The 19,849-nt window shown below is 38.2% G+C and overlaps 1 protein-coding gene across 3 annotated transcripts in view; it reads right to left on the bottom strand.

The window, feature by feature from the left end:
• The window catches only part of TMEM200A (transmembrane protein 200A), a 42,719-nt gene extending 25,002 nt beyond the window's left edge, over window positions 1-17,717 (bottom strand). Inside the window, exons 1-2 of one of the 3 annotated variants that reach the window (XM_034418792.3) lie at window positions 16,140-17,717; window positions 14,088-14,177 (exon numbers count right to left, since the gene is read on the bottom strand). The gene's annotated coding sequence lies outside the window, so the exon portion shown is untranslated. The remainder of the gene's footprint in view (window positions 1-14,087; window positions 14,178-16,139) is intronic. The other 2 variants (XM_034418791.3, XM_034418790.3) reach the window with 2 other exon arrangements.
• Window positions 17,718-19,849: the final 2,132 nt, after the last annotated feature.

Genomic DNA, 19,849 nt, shown 5'->3' with positions numbered 1-19,849 from the left:
ATCCTAATACCACTAGATTAAACATGAATACAACCAATGATTTCATTCTCTGTATTTTTCCCCTAATATTTTAGTTATACCAAATGCCTTAAAAATAATACAATTTAAACAATATTAGAATGTACCAAAGAATAAAATAGAATAGTCTACTGAATAAACTCACTTGCTTATTAAATATATTTCTTTTGTTCTGATCATTCATTTTGTTATTCAATACATATTCACTCAGTATCAAATTATGCTTGAAGCTATTGCTTCTTCGTTTAGTACAGTATACATAATTTTAAGTAACTTATTCACTGTGCATTCAACATTTTTACATTTCCTTGGACATACCAAGTTATCTTTTCCATATAAAAAAGAAGACAAGGATTGTTTGCTTACAACAGACTTCATACCACCAATCACTTTTCTACTAACATTTGCTTATCTTGGAATTTCTCCAATCATTTTCCGTATTTAATCAATACTCTACCAAAATACTTAAGTTGATCTATCTGCTCTTTTTTCCCCCCTACATACATAACTTACGCACCTTCCGTCGGGCCCTCAAGACTCTTTTATTCCAACAAGCCGGGCTGGCCTAATTTTTAAATTTTTTAATCATTAACTCTTAATTTTTAAATGTTCAAAACAGGTAGTTTTATTTTAATTAGATATGGGCCAAATTATTTAATATTTCTTAAATTGTTTTTTAAATTTTATATCTGTGTGTTTTATTCTGGCTGTACACCGTCCTGAGTCCTTCTGGGAGAAGGGCGGTATATAAATTAAATTAATAAATAAATAATAAATAAATAAATAACTTGCAATTCAACTCTATTTTCCAGATCCATACTCAAGGCACCATTCTGCAACTGATTCACATTCTCAGGTAACAAAGCATCATATGCAAACAACCATCCATACATTTAGATCCCCAACCAATGTACCTCTAATATCACAATTTCTGTAAATATATTTTGAAAAACCAGTGAGGCATCATACATCTATGTCTCACTTCCTGGGCAACGTTAAACCATTCATTAAACACACCACATTTTCTCAAAAATATTTTGTTCCCATTATATTCCACTTTTATTGCATTTGATAATCAAGTTCCAACTCTACAATTATGAAAATATTCCATAATACAACCTTATTCACTTTATTGTATACTTTTCTTTTAAGTTATTAAATTTTCTTTTTCATACTCAGTAATTTCTGTTACTTCTTGAAGTACAGAACGCTGGTCTATATAGCTCCGATCTGATATAAAGCTGCAAAATACTTCCTAAATTATTAATAATTGTAATTCAGGCAAATATTTCAATACAGTCCATCAAATTCATTGGGAAGTCTTTTTGCATTAGAATTGTGATGCAGAACTGCCAATGAAGTAGGACAAATATTTGGTGCATGAAAAATTAATGAGCTCTATCTACCACAGCTTCGGGAAATTCCTGGTTCTTGTGCAAGGATTTCTCCAGGTCCAAGAACTCAAGAAAAAGATCTACTCATGTACAAATAAACATGAATAGAACTCTTTCCAGATTATCCTACTCACAGTGAGGATATCAAAAATGACTAGTCAGTGTATATGTTGAAATGATATAAAAATAAGGCTACTTTATACAAATTCTGTAATTTCTTAAAATTATTGCTATTATTGATTAAGCATGCCTGTGATTCGGTTTGTTGCACAATGATCAAAGCTGCCTTTAAATATTTTATTGTTGTGGGTTCACTGGAATTAGTTCTTCTTGAAGAAAGCAGAACAAAAGCAATATCTAAGTGTGTTTTGCTGATAGTAGAAAAGACACTTATTTTAACAAGTTTAACCTCCTCATTATAAAATATTTTGTTTTCAAGTAACTGGTTCTTTGTATTATTACTGGGTAGAGAAACAGATACACTTAATAGTACTTGGCTGTAACCAATGGTGTGCTGGAGCCAGCTCATGAGAACTGACTGTTAAATTTGGGGGGATTCTATGAAAGAATTAAGAGTAGAACTGGGCTATGACATCTATTGCACTGAGCAGCTAATTCTGTGGCCACAGTGTAATACCAGCAATGGAGCTGGCAGAACTGGTTCTTACATATTTACCATCGCATGACTGACTGTAAGCTTCTAGAAACCTGTCCTCCCTTGGCTCCATCCAACAAGTTATATCATGGGCATGCAAGCAAAGGCAGAACATCTGATCAAATGGCTGCCAGATACTATTGATGATACTAGCCATTTGAGTTTCCCGCGGAATCATAAAGATCTAAGAAATCCTCACTGGCTTGTTTTCTTTGGCAGGTTTACATCCATCTGTTGCCACAAGGCAAAAGAAGTTAAATGGAGCTGCTTCTACCTAAAATGGGCATTTCTTCTCTTATGCCACACTGGAAATATAAGCTTCTGAGAACTCCAGAAACCCTTACAATAGTGAATTATGTAATGCATTTTTTAAATAAAACCTACTTTTACTTATTATAAAATTATGATTAGAGGCTTTGGATTATGCTTCTTGGTTTTATTCATGGTCTAGTTATCATCTTTTATTTTAATTAACATAGCAACCAATAGTGATACACATTTATTCTAGAGACATGTGAACTAGAACATTAGAATCTGTCCTGAAATCCATTAATAAATCATTCTAAATTAAATCATTCCAATATCAGCACTCTGAAATTATATTATGTCTGGAATACTGTTTCAGGCTGGCCTTTAACTTTGCTCCTGTAGAGCATGAAATACTCTACAGGAGCAAATACCTCTATACGCGGTATTTCATGCTTTTGCCTTGGAAACCTGACAATCTACACCACCTTTTTTGTGGCACCTAGACTCCTCTATAAAACACTGTTGCCATTTTGACAAAACAAAACACACAAACTGTAGCAAAAACCTAACATAGGTTTCATGTATTTAAACATCTCCTCTTCAAAATCACAAAACTGGTGGGGGAAAAAGTCACTCATTTTATAGTACTACCCACTACAACCATCATCATGCCACAAAATATGACATGCTGTCCCAATTACTAAAAGACAATATGAGTTATTCAAGAACCACACTATTGTACATTATTCATCAAACCATGGTTTGAAAATTCTGGCTTGCATTGAGAATGAACACCATTTCTGACTCTATAGCAGCCTTCAATTTGTGATTCATCAACCCAAATACCTCCTACTCATCATATACTGTAGTTGGCTGATTCTTGATAGATGAGATTTTTGCAGTTCTAGTCAGGCAGAAAATTAGAGGTCACTGTTCACTATACATCCAAAAATACATCTCTCCTTGAAAGGGCTACTGATAACTTCCTGTTTTGCTCAGAGTTGGAAATCGCACATGATAAGATCATAACTGGACAACTTAAACAGATTCAGATTTCTTCTTGGCTATTAATAAGACATTAATGTGGCCAAGAGTAATATCATCAGTGAAAAAGACAGATTCTCATCTTTTCTCTGTTCATTCCTAGAACCTAATCAGCATATAGAGAATTCATCAATGTAGTAGCATGTCCCAATTGATTCAACACACAAAGGATTCTCAAAGAGTCTCAGAAATAGACCAGAGCCAAAACTTGCTTAGTTTCAGTTAATATATATTAAGATAAACTAGATAAGCTGTTTTATACTTTGTGTACAACTCTTTAAAGGCTAACTGTTAAATATGCTCTAAGCAAATTTAGATGAATTCTTAAAAAATAGACTGCTTGCTAATTCAGTTCTATTACTTATAGGGCTAGTATAAGCAAAATTCTGAACAAACAGTAGATTGCAGCAAAGAATTACTTTTCTTGTATCTTTTTGTGCCTAGATTCTTGCATCCCAGATATGGTAGTTTTTAATTACAAGATCAAAGCCTAAATGAGAAAATGGAAGATCAGTATTCGGGTCCAAGAATACAGTATATATCAATGCTCTTTGGTGGCTTTCACAAATGAAGCCAAATATACGTGTCCCAGGATAATGTTGCAGGATCCAGTCTGGGACAGTCACCAGAACCAGAGGTTTAGTCTTCTGAGCTTTGCTGGAGTCCATCCTCATGGAACTTCTCTCTCACCAGAATGTGTCTTTGTTTTATCTCTAAGTGTAGTGGATGTCCAACTGCTCAACTTATTGTAAAAGTTGTTCTGGCTACGCCATCTGCTCTAAAAGATTTATTTCTCTAAAGAAATCCTTGAGAAATCGTTTGCAGTTCCCTAGCTTCAGAAAAATTATTTATTCCCTCACTTCTGTGCACAATTCCCTACTTTCCATCTTGAACAAATTCTGTGTGCTTCCTACATTTCTTTCCAATGAGGTCAAACTTTAAGAAAAAATTCTGCTGCTGTCTAGGATGACATTCCTTTGCACTTGCATAGCAGTCAAGTAATAACTGCTTTTATAAACTGACAAACAAGAAAAATACATCCTTCTTCAGTACAAGACTTAAAAAAGTAGAGTTGGAAGATAAAAGGACAGACTGCCAATAAACAAGAAAGTGCAAATCTGTTTTCAAAACAGGGAAGTTCTACTTTAACAGAAAAATACCTTGAGTTTTCACAACAACATATACAAACTAGACAAGCCCTAGTTTGTCTAGTCACCACAGAGTATCTTAAATCAGGCACTCTTAAATCATGGGATCTTACATTAAGATCAGGCTGAAAATGGTTTCTATGCAGCATCTGCATCTGTGATAATACAGATGTTTTGTTGCCTAATTAAACTGAAAAGTATATCTCTTTCTCTTCTCAAAACCAGTGGCAAGAGCAACCAGCTATCTTCAGGAATACAGTGCTTTGTCATTTGTTTTACACCCTCTAGTATACACTATTTGATATGACAGTTAATTTAGTCCAATGGCAGGAGTGACTTGGTACATACATCAAGTGTCCCAGCCTCAACCAGTCTGAAAAAAGCCAGTGTGGTATAGTGGTTAAAGTGATGGCCTAAAAACCAGGAAGATGTGACTTCAAGTCCCACCTTAGGCACAAATGCCAGCTGTGTGACTTTGGGCCAGTCACTCTCTCATTTAGCTCAACTTACCTCCCAGGGTTATTGTTGCGGGAAAAATAGGAGAAGGAAGGAGTATTATGTAAGTTTGCCACCTTGAGTTACTTAAAACAAAATAAAGGTGAAAATGAAATTTTAATAAATAAATAAACCGTAACTGTAACGCAGACTTGTTGAAAAATGGACAAGATTTGCTGAGGTATAATATGATAGCTGAATTTGATTGGTAGCTTCACCTAAATTTAACTGGACCATGCTTTTCTGAATTAAACTAATTTAGTAGTGGTGGGGGCTAGGGGAGTATGACAGGGAACTGACTACAAGAGCCAGGTCCAAACAGTACACAGGCAAAAGATGTGGTTGATGAACACTAGGTCTTAGTGTAGCACGAGAATAGAATAGAATAGAATAGAATAGAATAGAATAGAATAGAATAGAATAGAATAGAATAGAATAGAATAGAATAGAATTCTTTATAGAATAGAATAGAATAGAATAGAATAGAATAGAATAGAATTCTTTATAGAATAGAATAGAATAGAATAGAATAGAATAGAATAGAATAGAATAGAATAGAATAGAATAGAATAGAATAGAATAGAATTCTTTATTGGCCAAGTGTGATTGGATACACTTGTCCTTGGTGCATAAGCTCTCAGTGTACATAAAAATACATTCATCAAGAATCATAAGATACAACACTTTGTGATAGTCATAGGATAATAAACAAGGATCCGGGACTAGCCCTCCCAAAAGGAAGAGTGAACTTTCTGCTTTGCAGAGCGGCTCTTTTGAGACTACTCAATGGCATATTCCTTGCCTGACTGCTGCAGAGTGCAATCTGATGTGTCATATGGAAAATGAGGCAGCAGGTGGTTGATTGCTCAGCCAAGCAGGCACCCTGGAAAATTGTGGAAGCAGCTGGCATCTCTGGAGAGCTTCCCACTTTCTTATCTCCTTTAAAGCATAATCACCAGGTCCAAATACTTCGCTCTGAGGGCTCCTTCCTCAGAGTACAGTATTATTAGCAAGGTGGACACACAGGTAGTCTCACAGCGTAAGTTGTTTCCACAGACACTTGAGCTACAACTCTCTTTCCGAAAGCAGTGGGTGGGGGAGGTAAACATATGAACCAGGCACTGGAATACAATCTTTATATTTAACTTTCTCTTCTGCTTATTACTAAGCAGTTGGCACACAATGATTATTTTTAAAATAAAAGCGCCCTTCAGTACCTTGTTTCTCTTTTTAAACAGTACCTCATGTCAGTTCTCATTATTAGTTCATAGAAAAAGAGAATTTATAAACCGAAAGGAACTGAAATTATTAGTGCAAGTAGAATTTTATAAGAATAAATTTGAATAAACTTGAATTAAATTTCATATAGAAGTAAGATTTGTCACTGTATTTTACTTTTGTATGTTAATTTTCCCTCACACACAAAAGGGAAAACAGAATGTGGATTCATGTCTTTAGAGAACAACTAAGAATCTCTCATCTAATTAAAGTATGATATACATGATCAGAGCTTTTCCTGTAATTTAATCATCATGTCTCAAATGAATCAGGGATGTTCAGATGTGATGCTAAACCATGGCCTAGCTCTACATTTAGAAACTGTGCCAGTCCAGTTTGTACCCCCCTCTCCTCAATTCCACCTTCCTAAAGAAATAGATGAAGGAATAAACCAGGATTCAGTTTAAGTTTCCAGCTTGCAATGGCAAATGAACCAAGAGCTGTTGTTTAAAATAAGTGATATTTTCTGAAATAAACCTGCAAACCTGGCTTCTATAACAATTCATTGGAATTTATTTATTTATTTATTTATTTATTTATTTATTTATTTGTTTAAATTTCTATACCGCCTTTCTCCAAATAGGACTCAGGGCGGTGCACAGCCTAAGTAAAAACAAAGCATACAAAATTTAAAAAACAGTATTAAAATAATTAGATATTCTGGCCGTAAATTAAAACAACCCAATTTAAAACCAATTTAAAATTTAGCTCAAGCCAGCCCAGCTAGTTGAAATAAATAAGTTTTCAGGGCCCGACGAAAAATCCGGAGGTCTGTTATTATACGTAACTCCGGGGGAAGGTTATTCCAGAGGGTGGGCGCCGTCACAGAGAAGGCTCTCCCCCTGGGGGTCGCCAGCCGACATTGTCTGGCGGACGGCACCCTGAGGAGGCCCACTCTGTGCGAGCGTACTGGCCGGTGGGAGGCTATTGGTGGCAGTAGGCGGTCTCGTAAGTACCCCGGCCCTAAGCCATGGAGCGCTTTAAAGGTGGTCACCAACACCTTGAAGCGGACCCGGAAGACTACCAGGAGCCAGTGCAGCTCGCGCAGGAGAGGTGTCACATGGGAGCGCCTCGTCGCCCCCATAATCCCCTGCGCGGCCGCATTCTGGACCAGCTGGAGCCTCCGGGTGCACCCCAGGGGGAGCCCCATGTAGAGAGCGTTGCAGTAGTCCAGGCGGGAAGTGACTAGTGCCTGAGTGACTGTGCGTAGAGAGTCCCGATCTAGAAAGGGGCGCAACTGGCGTATCAGGCGAACCTGATAAAAAGCCCCCCTGGCCACGGCCGTCAAATGGTCTTCTAAAGACAGCCGTGCGTCCAGGAGGACGCCCAAGTTGCGAGCCCTCTCCGTGGGGGCGAGTGATTCGCCCCCAATAGCCAGCGATGGCGTCAGCTGGCTATATCGGGACGCTGGAAGCCATAGCCACTCGGTTTATTTTAAAATAAATAAATAAATAAATATTAAAAACCTGTAATAAACCAGAAAATAAGAAGAAATATAGTTTTACTAATCAAGGTTCAGACAAGCTTTAAAACAAGTTAAGAAGTAAAATTACAGTTCAAAGTTGATTTAAAATACTCTGGTTCGTTCTGTAAGTAGGGACTTAATTAATCCCTAATTAGGGATTTATGTATTGATATAAGAATTTCTAATTCTTATATCAATATACATAACAATGTATGTCTACAATACATACATCACTTAATGACCACAGATTTGCTTAAGAACCACAGTGTTTCAATTAACAATTGCCACAAAAAAAATGTCATAAAATTGGATCTGGTCACATGGATGCCTCGATTTAAGACCAAAATGACTTACAACCAAAAATCCAGTTCCAACTGCAGTCATAAATTGATCTGTATGTTTTGACAAGTGGTTATAAAATATCTCAGCTTAATAAGATGAAATATGTTCAGTTGAATATGGTCACTAAATCTTATTGAATTACACATTGAATACATGCTGAATAGGATTATAGGATTCACATTTTAAAAATGATTAGGGAGAAGTACTTTAGACTTTGCATGACACTTCAATAAAGCAACTCATCTCTTTACTAGCTTCCTCATAAGCTTGAAAAAAAGGACGAACTGATTTAATGGTAGAGAGTTGCTGTGCTTATATGTTGCCCAAAGCATTTCTTCCAAATCATTTTTTGAATTATGAACCATCTTAATATTAGGGTTCTCAAACACTGGTGTATCTACAGTAGTGACTGGACAAAAAATATCAAGTTACTTTTAACTCAAGAAACAGGATTTGCATCAAGGAAATTTTATATTTTATGCTGCAATGAAGTTTGCCTCAAGTAAAGCAAAAATAATACCATTATGAGGGGTCCTTGGTGCTCTCTGAGCTTGCTTGTTTTCTTGTAGATATTTCATTACCCAAACTATGTAATATCATCAGTTACATATGTGACTAGACATATGTAATGGGAATTTGAAAATAAAATACCTCTTTTTCCTACTGATACCCATATATCTGTGAGATACCTGTACAGGCAAGAGAGAGAGAGATGGAGGGAGGGAGGGAGAGGGAGGGAGAGAGAGAGGGAGACAGACAGAAATAGAAACAGAAATAGAGATATACATACACACAGTGTGTGTGTGTGTGTGTGTGTGTGTGTGTGTGTGTGTGTGTGTGTATCTGTTTATCCTGCTATGTCCACCTTCAGGTGCTACTATTGTGCTTCATAAAGGAAGAGTAGGGATGTCCCTGGGATGAGCAAAGAATGCAGGTACTATACATCAAGAATATTTTCCCCCCTGTATTATTTTTTTTACCTTGATTTTTTTACCCTGATTATATGTGTGTATATTTTTACTGTTACATGTCTCTTTCTTGTGTTTTTGTTAGCTGTCTAGTCTCATGAATTTGAGATGGATGATCATATACATAAAAGAAAATAATAAAAAATAAAACACTCCCTGTAGGTTTCATCTTTCCAGTTAAAGCAAATCGGCACTTATATTGGGCAGAAGCAATTCTGGAGGTGGATGTTCATTTTAATGACAACAGTATAAATAAAGAAAAACTCAACTCGGCAAAAGATAAAGTTAATCAGCTACATATGGATATCTGCAAGTTAAAATTGACTGGAATTGGACATTGCTATTCTGCTATTCAAGAACCCAAAACAAAGCAAAAAATGATGTTGCTTTCATTGTCAGACAGGATATACCAAAAATAGTACTTGGGTACAATGCAATCAATGACTGAATAATATCAATGTATAACAACTGACTTTTCAGACAATCCTTTAATCTAATGGCTACCCAAATTTATGTTCCAACTACTGATGCAGAATAAGTTGTTGAGCTTTACAATAAAATTCACTCTGAAACTAACAGAACATTAAGTGAAGACCTAAATCTTTTGAGAAGTGTAGAGCTAGGAAAGAAGTAAGGAAAGAGAAAAAGAAAACAACTATAGTTAGTCCTTGACTTATTTATACTTAACTACAGCTCAAATTAACAGTGGCTTTGGAAAGCGTGTTTTATGGCCTCTAAAGGACATCTGACCATCACAAAACATTGCACCACCTTTCACAGTTAGATTATTGTGATCTGGATGTTTGGCAAACTGTTCGCTCTTATGATCGGTTACCAAGTGTCCCATGATCATTTACAATCTTCCTTGCCAGCTACTCAAAATATTTCCATGGATAGACAATATAAAGTAATTGGCAATATAATGGTAGAGGATGGACCCCTCAGATTAGATGGAATTTAATAACATGCTATTGGGGAAGAGCTGAGCAACTTTCAGAGTGCTTATGATATGGCTAGATTGAAATGTTGTTAACGCTTTCTGCTTGGACTTCAGCAATGGAATTTTTAAGCTGCCCCTGTGGAAGTCAGAATGCTGCCCTAGAGAGGCCTTTGCTCTGCTCCAACTTGGTGCAGCCAACTTGCCATGGCCAACTCACCATGGGAAAATTCAACAATTCAATTTAAGTATTTAAAATAATTTTTAAAATATTTTAATTTTTGTCATTCAGATCTCATTATGTCCTTCTTTTTGAAATGTTTTCTTTAATGATTCTATTCCACCATTTCTTTGATATTAGTATAACTTATCCTGCAGTGAGTTTTCTATAGAGAGTTGGCCATGGCAAGCTGGCCACAGAAAGTTGGTCATGGTGATTTGGCTGCGCCAAGTTCTCCTAGACCCGCACGAGACTGCCTCCATTTTGCTGCCTTTGCACTCCCTCTGCCACTTTTTTGGACAGTTTCTGTGGTGAATTTACATGTGTCTAAGGCAGCTTTTTTAGCCACATGTCTCAGAAACGTCCGCCAGAGATGTTGGGTCCAAAAATGATGCAAAGGAGAACTGAATATCCTGCTTGGGATATCAGTGAGTGAAGAGACACTTGTGTGTGATCTCCACTCTCTAGGATTTCCCTCATCTCTCCAAATGCACCCCATGCTCCTTACCTGGGGATATCAGTTTAATGACCACAACTGGGAGTGCTAGGATTGTAGTCATTGAGCGAAGCAGTCACATGATTTCTCACTTAACTAAAGCTTTACTCAATGACCAAGATTCTGGTCCAATTGTAGTTGTAAATCAAAGACTATCTGGTAATGCAAGGTGGATGGACTTAATTACAGCAGTGTTGGGAGTCTTGAAGGACAAGGTCAGCACTAGATCATCCTTCTATTTGTCTTGAAGAGCCAACATCAACTTGATGTTACATAATGAATCAATTAATCTTACTCTGAGTCTTTACAGCCAGATGACATCAAAAACTACCGCATGTAGTCATGGATAAGCGCATCCACAGATAAGCTAACCCTCACATTTTTAACCAACACACCATGAAAAATATACCAACTAATAAGCCCGACCCTCAAAATTTTCTTATGTTTCTTCAATATATTCTGAAGGACTTTTTTTTCCCTTATTTTGTATCAATACATGTTGTTTTCCAGAACAGATTCTGATTTAAATTTGAACAATTGACTTATCTACAGGAGGCACATTTTAATGGTATTTTGGTTAAAAATTTGAGGGTTGGCTTACTGGCAAGCATATACTTTAGAAATGTATAACAGATTCACGATTCAGCCCATCTGCAGACAAGCCGAACCCAAATTTTTGGCTTTATATTAGAACCTAAAATTCTTGGTGTATCCATGATTTGAAAAGATAAAGTTGCCCATAGCACTTCACTTAAACAAGAAGTTAACAAAAGCTAAGGAGAAGGAGTCATTGAAACACTTGGCTACTGTATATGATGTTCACATTGCAACATAATTATGTTATTCTAATGATATTAGAACATGGCTGTTGCTTATGATAAGGTTCTTATGGTAAGATGCTTATGATAAGGTTCTCTATTAATATTATGCTTGTCTCTAACTATTCCATTGATTACTGTGGGAGTTGCTCCCATGAATTGCTCCCATGTAAAGATTGTACCTCTTATGCAACAATCCAACCATATAATTAGTAATGGGATTCAAGGGGAGTTATATTATTTAACGTGGATTTCTTCACCAAGCATGGTGGGGTCACCATCCTTTTTAGGAACTGATTAACTAATGCAAAGATTAATTGTCTGTCAGTTTTTATTTCCTTACTCAGATAATTTCTTAATTAATTCTTCAAAAGTTGCCACAAATTTAATTAAAAAGTTTTGATTGTAGGAAACATATTGAAAAATTATCATACTCCTCATCATATGATATTAATTGTTAAAGTTAATTGTGGTACAAAACAGAACATTGTTAAAGGAATGTGCTCAAGTTCCCATCTCTTCTGCATACATTTTAACTATGAAATAAAAGCAAAACTTTCAAAACTTTTGAGTATTAACAGAATATTCACTCAGCTATCTTTTGAATAATGCAACATATGCTTTGCAACTGTTTCTTATGAGACCTTGACCATTTTTCAGAAAATTATAATGATGTCTTTTCGTCAATTATTTCCAGGTTTTTATGGAGAAAAAAGACTTCTGACATTGATTGTGAAGCGGCACTTGGGAATGGTTCTACAATTAAGGTGTCTTTCCATCACAATTATATGATTCACTCTTTATGTAAAAGCTGAAGTACATCTTTCCTTTTACACAAGAAATGATATAAACCTTAATTATTATGCTTGCTACATATCATGGCAATATTAAAACACTGATGAATTAGAATCACATACAAAAACAACTACCTGACAAAGCTGTATTGTATTATATAAGTTATTTGGACTAGTGGGTCCCTTTTAAAGACCCTGTAGTTAAATAATACAAAAAGAAGTACAAAACCTGTTCTGTAAATAGCATGAGTCATTTTTTATTCTATGATAAGAGATACTTTTGAATTAATAGAAGTTGAACATTTTGTCTTCATAAGTATATATTTCATATTTCTTTTTGTATCTTTTAACTACAACGCTTTGAAAAAGAAACCACATTTTCAAAATGTGCTGGTTAATACAATAAAACTTCCTTCTGCTCCGTGCCTTACTACACCACACAACTTAGTGCATCCTAATCTACAAAATGTAACATTGCACATTATTTATATACAAGAAATTAAGTGTTATAAATGTATTCATGAGATAAGAGCTCTGTGAATTACATTGGGCCAAGACAGACAAGAGTGATTGGTCCAGAATCATCCAGTAGGTTTCCATATTTTAAGGTAGACAAGAACTTAGTTTTCCACAGTAATACTGTGGAAACTGTACAACTCTATCATACTGTTTATTAAATGCATTTTGTTCCAGAAAAATTTTGGATCAGATTTTGTTTCCTTTAGTCTGTCATTTAAAAGTATTTTAAATTAAAAACCAGTAATTTTATAATATACTCGAAATTGCTACTTATAATTCTATGTATTAGAGTGTTTCCTGATGAAAAATTCTAGAGGAAAATACCGAGCACATCAGTTACTTAATTCAAATGACAGAGCAGTTACACAATGTCTTAGACCATATCCGACAATCTAAAGACAGGTTAAAGGAACCAATCTGAGTTGGTAACTGGGACCAGAGGTTTAGTCTTCTAAGCTTTCAGACTCATGCTATAGGGAGACAAGTTATCTGAGGATGGGCTCCAGTACAAGTTCAAAAACTCAGAAGACTAAACCTCTGGTTCCAGTGATCAACTCAGATTGAATCCTGCAATATTATCCTGGGATTAATATGTATATTAGTGTTCATTCAATGGGTTAAAGGCTATAAGGTAACATTGTGACGTGACATAGTCTAAAAACATGCTGTGCTTCCACATTTCAGGATACAAAATTATAGCATCATCAAAAGTCAAGGTAACATGCTAAACCAAATTCAGATGGAGATGCTGGGAGTCAGCATCATAAATTTAATAAATTATTATTGCAATGTTGTTGATAATAATAAGCATGTATATTGTCATCATAACCTTCATTGGCTTAACAATCCTGGTTACAGACAAATTTTTAAGGTTGTCTTCATAAAACTCCTCACACTGAATTATGTTCTTGTATATGTATTTACTTCTATCAAGAATTTAAGATAAGGAGGATGAGACACTTTTGCCAAAGTAGACATGACATTCAGCCATATGCAGAAAAAAAGATAGTACTAATTTACTGATTTTTATGTTGCATGCAGAGTCTTATTTTAATTCCTGATGGTTTCACATTGAAACATGCAATACATATATACTACTAACTGATCTTGTATTCTTCTATGTTTCAATCCATATCTATAATGGAAAAAGTTCTTTCATAAGAATATCCTTTTTTCTCTTCCAATGCACACGTAACAAGAATCATAGATTAATATGCATATCAATGCAAGGTACTGTTCATACTTACAGAGTCCAACATTTTTCCAACAAGAGATTCATATCCACATCAGAAAAAGTCACTCATGAAGTATCCAATTCCTAATGTCAGCTCTCTCGGCTTAGTTCATACAAAGAGAAAAAGTGACAAGATGACAAAAGAGAATACATCAGTGAGGCAGTGAGTAGAATTATATAGACATCTCAGTTTTAAAATCTATAGATAAACCACTGTCTTCTGCATGGTCCAGTAGAGCTAGTGGACATCAGAACAAATAGACTAATAAAGAGTGAAAAATAGAATTGCACATACAAAGAAAAGGCTCACATAGGGGAACTGTTGATGTGAATCAGCAATATGCAAGGATGTTCTTATCCATGTAATTTAAACTGACTTTTTAAGATTTAAAACTGCATTCTTATTTCTGATACACTCCAGAAGTCAAAAACCTGTTTATGGAAATGATGAACTGTTTACGTGACCCACACTTTCCATAACTGAAAGCGTAAGTCAATTAATGCTAATTTTATCATATTTTTCCATCAGGATTGCACAAATAATCCAACCATGAGCAACAAGTAATATATATTTCAGTGTCAGATACCAAAATGTAATGATTTCTTCTCCAAATTGCTGCATATCTACATTTTATTTTCTTCTATATGAACACTGCTTTTTATTCAGAACAAAAAACTAATTGTTATTTGTGCATTAAATTACCCAAATTGCCTCTTAATTATACTTTTACAGGTATTTTGCTGGAAAAGAGTGGCAATATAGACATTAAAATGCTTCTATTTAGGAATAAAATAAAGAAGTATTGTGAAATTATTCAACTATTCATGCTTCTATTTAATTACAATGTAGCTTTTCTCTCCCTTTTTTTAAGTAGAGCTTCTTCAATTATCAAAGTGGAAACACTTCTATTATTCAATACATTTTACATGTTGTCTGCCAAAGCTGGAATATGAGAGCATGTTCCAGTTTCAATGTACAAAATAACATATCAAGTAATAAAATTTTAAGAAGCTTCAAGAAAATTCCAAGCTACTTGAAGTTTTTTTCCTTTGTTTTATACAGAACGGAATTCTACAACATTGGCTATGGCCATAAATAGTAAAATAATTGTGATTTCCATAGCCCTAAGGAGGCAATGGAAAACCACTTCTGAAAAACCTTGCCAAAAAAACTGCAGGAACTTGTTTAGGCAATCTTAAAGAATTGGACAGGATTTAACAGGGGAAAAAAACTGTGCAACACTCAAGCTATTATGACTAAAACACATGTCTTCAGTACTATATTTGAGTTGAGAATTTTTTTAAAAAAAACTAGTACTACAGACTAGCACTAAATAGTAAGGATAAGATCCTGACGTTTCCCTAATTAGGCACAGAATGTCTGAAGTCTTCAATTTATTCAGAATTTTACCATCCAAGGTTTCATATTTAGTTTTCCAGGGACTTCAATTTGCAAAGACATATGTCTCTTATCTTCTCCAACTGAGTATCGACCCCTTTGGAAACATTGGATACAACTTCCATCATCTTTAGCCATAGAGGTGCTCCTTGACTTACAACCACAATTGGGACTGAAACTTCTGGCTCTAAGCGATTTAATTTTTAAATGAGTCATCACATGGCCGTGACCAATTTTATGACTTTTCTGCCATAACTATTAAGCGAATCGCATGGTTGTTAAGTGAATCCAGCTTCTCCCATTGTCTTTCCTTATCTGAAGCTCACTGAGAAGGTTACGGATGACAATCACATGGCCCGAGGACCATTATAAATACTGGATGCCAAGTACCCAAATTTGGATCATGTGATTTGCAGGGATCCTGAGATAGCTTTAAGTGTGAGGAGCGGTCATAAGTCACTTGTGTCAGCACTCATCGTAACTCTGAATAGTTGCTGAACGAATGGTCATAAGTCAAGGACTGTCTTGGTGGATGACAGAAGTTCAGATTAACATATGTAGGAGGTACTATATTTTAGACAACTGTTTCTACAACTTCACACAAATCAGAAAATTCTGTCACCTCCCCCATATACTACACTTAAGAAACTTGTTTTATATGCTCACCTTTACTCCTACAGAACAACTGTGCTCAAATTTACGGTCCATTTAAACTCTTAGCAGGTCAACTCTTAGCAGCATGAACAATCTGGGCTGGTTGTAAAAATCCGTTGAGACCACAACCCCTAGTGCCATTTAGGACGAACTGAAACGCCAAACACCACCTCTGGCAACCAAATACAACGGCGTTCTTACTCCGATCGTCTCTGGCTGTTAAGAAAGCCGGAGCCGAACAAACTGTTGGTTGTGTGCATATGCGCACAAATCACCCCAGCGTCAAAGCTAAACGCAAAGAGCAAAAAAAGCCTTTTTAAACGCCCAGAGAGAGAGAAATGTTGAAACTACCCATAAGGAGCCATCCCAGCGCCTCTTCTCATTTCCGTGCCTTTTAAGCGGCTTGGCTAAGAATGGACGGTGAAGGGAAGAATTCGCGAACGTTGCCAGTCAAACAAAAGAGGGTGTAGCAGCTGCAGAAGACGGGCGGACCCGAAAGGAGACCAAGCGGCTCCCCCCGAAAAGGCGGGAGCGCCCTATTTTATTTTGGGAAACGCAGCCTTCGATCCTTCAAGCCCCGCCCATCCCTCTTCCGCGAACCTTTCGGCTCTTCCCCAGACACGGATCCCTGTGGAAGAACAAAGAGTTTAATTCCTCCACGCCGCGGGAATCCCTAGGACGCCGCGGCGGCGCCTGCTTTACTTCTCTTTCCCGAGGCTTGGGCATTTATTTCCTCAGCCACGCACGGGAGTAGCCAGAAAGACAGAGGACCGAAGAGAGAGAGGCGTCCTTCGTCTGCGCCCCCCTCCCCCCATTCGTCTCACCTGGCATTTTTACCTGGCGGGAGACCTCCGCTGCTTCTGCCCTTTGGGGGAGGGGGCTCTTCGAAGGCTCCTCCGCCCGCCTCGGCTTCACGCAAGCGACGGCTGCGAGGCAGCCAGACCCGCAGCGGTTCTCTTGCTTCCTCCCTTCCCCCTCCTCATCCTCGGAATTGCTCAGGCGGGAAGCGAAGGAAGGGGAAGGAAAGAAGAAGAAGAAGAAGAAAAAGCAAGAAAAAGGCGCGCGTGGCGCGACAGGGGGCCGAAACGGCCCCGTTAGGTTCGGCCAGAGGCGACGAACCGGAGCGCTTGTTCCGGACTTCCTTTTGAAAGTCCTGCCACGCCGGCCGCCCTGGCTCCTCTCTCACCTCAGCCTGGCCAGATGTGGCGGTCGCCTGCTCCTCGGTGGGAGAGGCAGAGGTGGCCTTGGTGGGAGTCTCTCTCTTTCCGAGGGGCGGGGCCAGCCGGTCCCTCCTCGGTGGCGGCGGGCGATGGGAGGCGTCATTCAAAAGGAGCGGCGAGAAAGAGCAGGGAGACCGAAGCGGTTCCGAAAGTTTTCGGCGCTCCGGTTTGACCGAGGGAAAGCGCGGGCTGACCTGCGCCGCTCCCGCACTCTGAGCGCGGGAGAACCTTTTCCTTTCCCCAGCCCAGGCTAAGCCGGCTCGTGAGGTAGTCTGGATGCCGGGAGCAGCCCAGGTGTGCAACAACCGAGTCTCGCCGTCTCCTGGCTGAAGGAGCCACACGGGTCACCTGTGCGCTTAGCCAGGTGTCTGAACTGGGATGCCGAAAAAGGAATTTGCCTCCAAATAGTAAACTTCACCTGCTGCCAACATGCACTCGTGTGTGTGTGTGAGTGTGAGTGATATGTTGTTGGCAGCAACACAGAACTTCCGATTGGTACACACGAACTTTTCCTTGTCGTGCTCATTATTGCGGATTAACGCCTACAGTCGATAGCGAATGCTTAACCCGATCCTCGCTTTTCCTCTCCAGCATTTGTGTGTGTGTGTGTGTATGAATTACCTGGTAGGGAGGAGTGTACTCGGGAGACGGACAGGCGAATGCGTGTAGGAGATGCTCGCTTGATCTCCGTTAATCGGATGGGAGATGCATCAGAGTCAAGCTTAAGCTCTGTATCTTTAACGTAGCCCCAGGGAGGGGAGAACAAAGTAGGAGAATCTAGTTAGTAATGCAAGAAGGGGCAGGATTAGGAAGAGAAAAAGCAGGTCAGCTCCTCCTCCCGGGGCAAAATATATTTACGATTGTGGCCAGCTGGTACTTCCAGAAGAACAAAATGACATCTAAGTGGAAGGAAGGAAATTCAATTTTGAAAACTTGGTTTTTACACTCTGCTTCATAGTGTGGTCTTTTTGCCCTATCCTGGGGGCTCAAACTAGAACAATTAGTGATAGCTTAATGGCTAAAAAGGGACTAAAAAGGGGAGGCTAAAAAGGGACGTGGTGGCTCAGTGGCTAAGAAACTGAGCTTGTTGATTGAAAGGTCAGCAAGTTCAGCGGTTCCAGTCTCTAGTGCCACATAATGGGGTGAGCTCCTGTTACTTGTCCCAGCTTCTGCCAACCTAGCAGTTCGAAAGCACATAAAAAATGCAAGTAGAAAAATAGGGACCACCTTTGGTGGGAAGGTAACAGCGTTCCGTGTGCCTTTGGCATTTAGTCATGCTGGCCACAGGACCACAGAGATGTCTTCGGACAGTGGTGGCTCTTCAGTTTTGAAACGGAGATAAGCACCACCCCCTAGAGTCGGGAACGACTAGCACATATGTGTGAGGGGAACCTTTTAACGGCTAACCAACTGAACACAGTAGGTCTGTGCTAGGGTGGCTTCACATTCCTTCAACAAGGCATTTGATGACACATGATGTGCAGAGTGTTTCATGACAAAGAACTTCACCTGAGCCATTCCAGTAATGGGAAAAAGCTTTACACTCACTTAAGAGTCTTCCAGCACAGTATTCTAATAGTTGGGGGGCTGCCACAAAGAGGAGGGGATCCACCTATTCGCCAGGGCGCCTGAGTGCAGGATAGAAAAACAATGGATGGAGGCTGATCGGGAGAGAGGAAATCTGGAATTAAGGAGAAATTTCCTGACAATGAGAACAATTAACTGGTGGAACAGTTTGCCTCCAGAAGTTGTGGGTGCTCCATCATTGGAGGTTTTTCAAGAAGAGGACCCAGTTTGTGGGGGCAATAAGCTGACTTTGTATAAAATATACAAAAGAATGAAGGCTATTGCTTAACGCATTGTAAGCCGCCCTGAGTCTCCGGAGAAGGGCGGCATATAAATCAAATTAAAAAAAAGAGAGAGAGAGATTGGACACCAATTTCTCTGAAATGGTATGGGTTTCTTGTTTGAGCAGGAGGTTGGACTAGGAAACCTTCAAGGTCCCTTCCAACTCTTTTATTCTGTTAGTCAGCTCTTAGGTGGACAGACAGAAACAATTTATCCAAGCTTTGGGAACTGTTGGAAGACATTCCAAATGAAGGAATGTGGCCACTTCACTTTCAAGAGACAGAAGGAGAGTATTTTCTAAACTAGCTTTGAAAGGAAGTTTAGTACAGATAGTCCTCAACTTACAACATTTCGCTTAGTGACCATTCGCCCTTACAACGGCACTGAAAAAAGTGACTTTTGACCACTTTTCATACTTACGACCTTTCCAGCATCCCCATGATCATGTATGATCAAAATTCAGAAGTTTAGCAGCTGGTTCATATTTATGACCATTGCTGTATCCCAAGGCCATGCAATCACCTTTTGCAATCTTCTGATAAGCAAAGTCAATGGGGAAGCCAGATTCACTTAACAACCGGGTTACTCACTTATCAGCTTCAGTGATTCACTTAATAACTGAGACAAGCAAGGTTGTATCACGGGGCAAAATTC

Source organism: Pantherophis guttatus, chromosome 1, assembly GCF_059756535.1.
Source record: "Pantherophis guttatus breed Tessera chromosome 1, ASM5975653v1, whole genome shotgun sequence".
In the NCBI taxonomy this organism is placed as follows: Eukaryota; Metazoa; Chordata; class Lepidosauria; order Squamata; family Colubridae; genus Pantherophis; species Pantherophis guttatus.
This window is presented reverse-complemented; position numbering and strand designations above follow the sequence as displayed.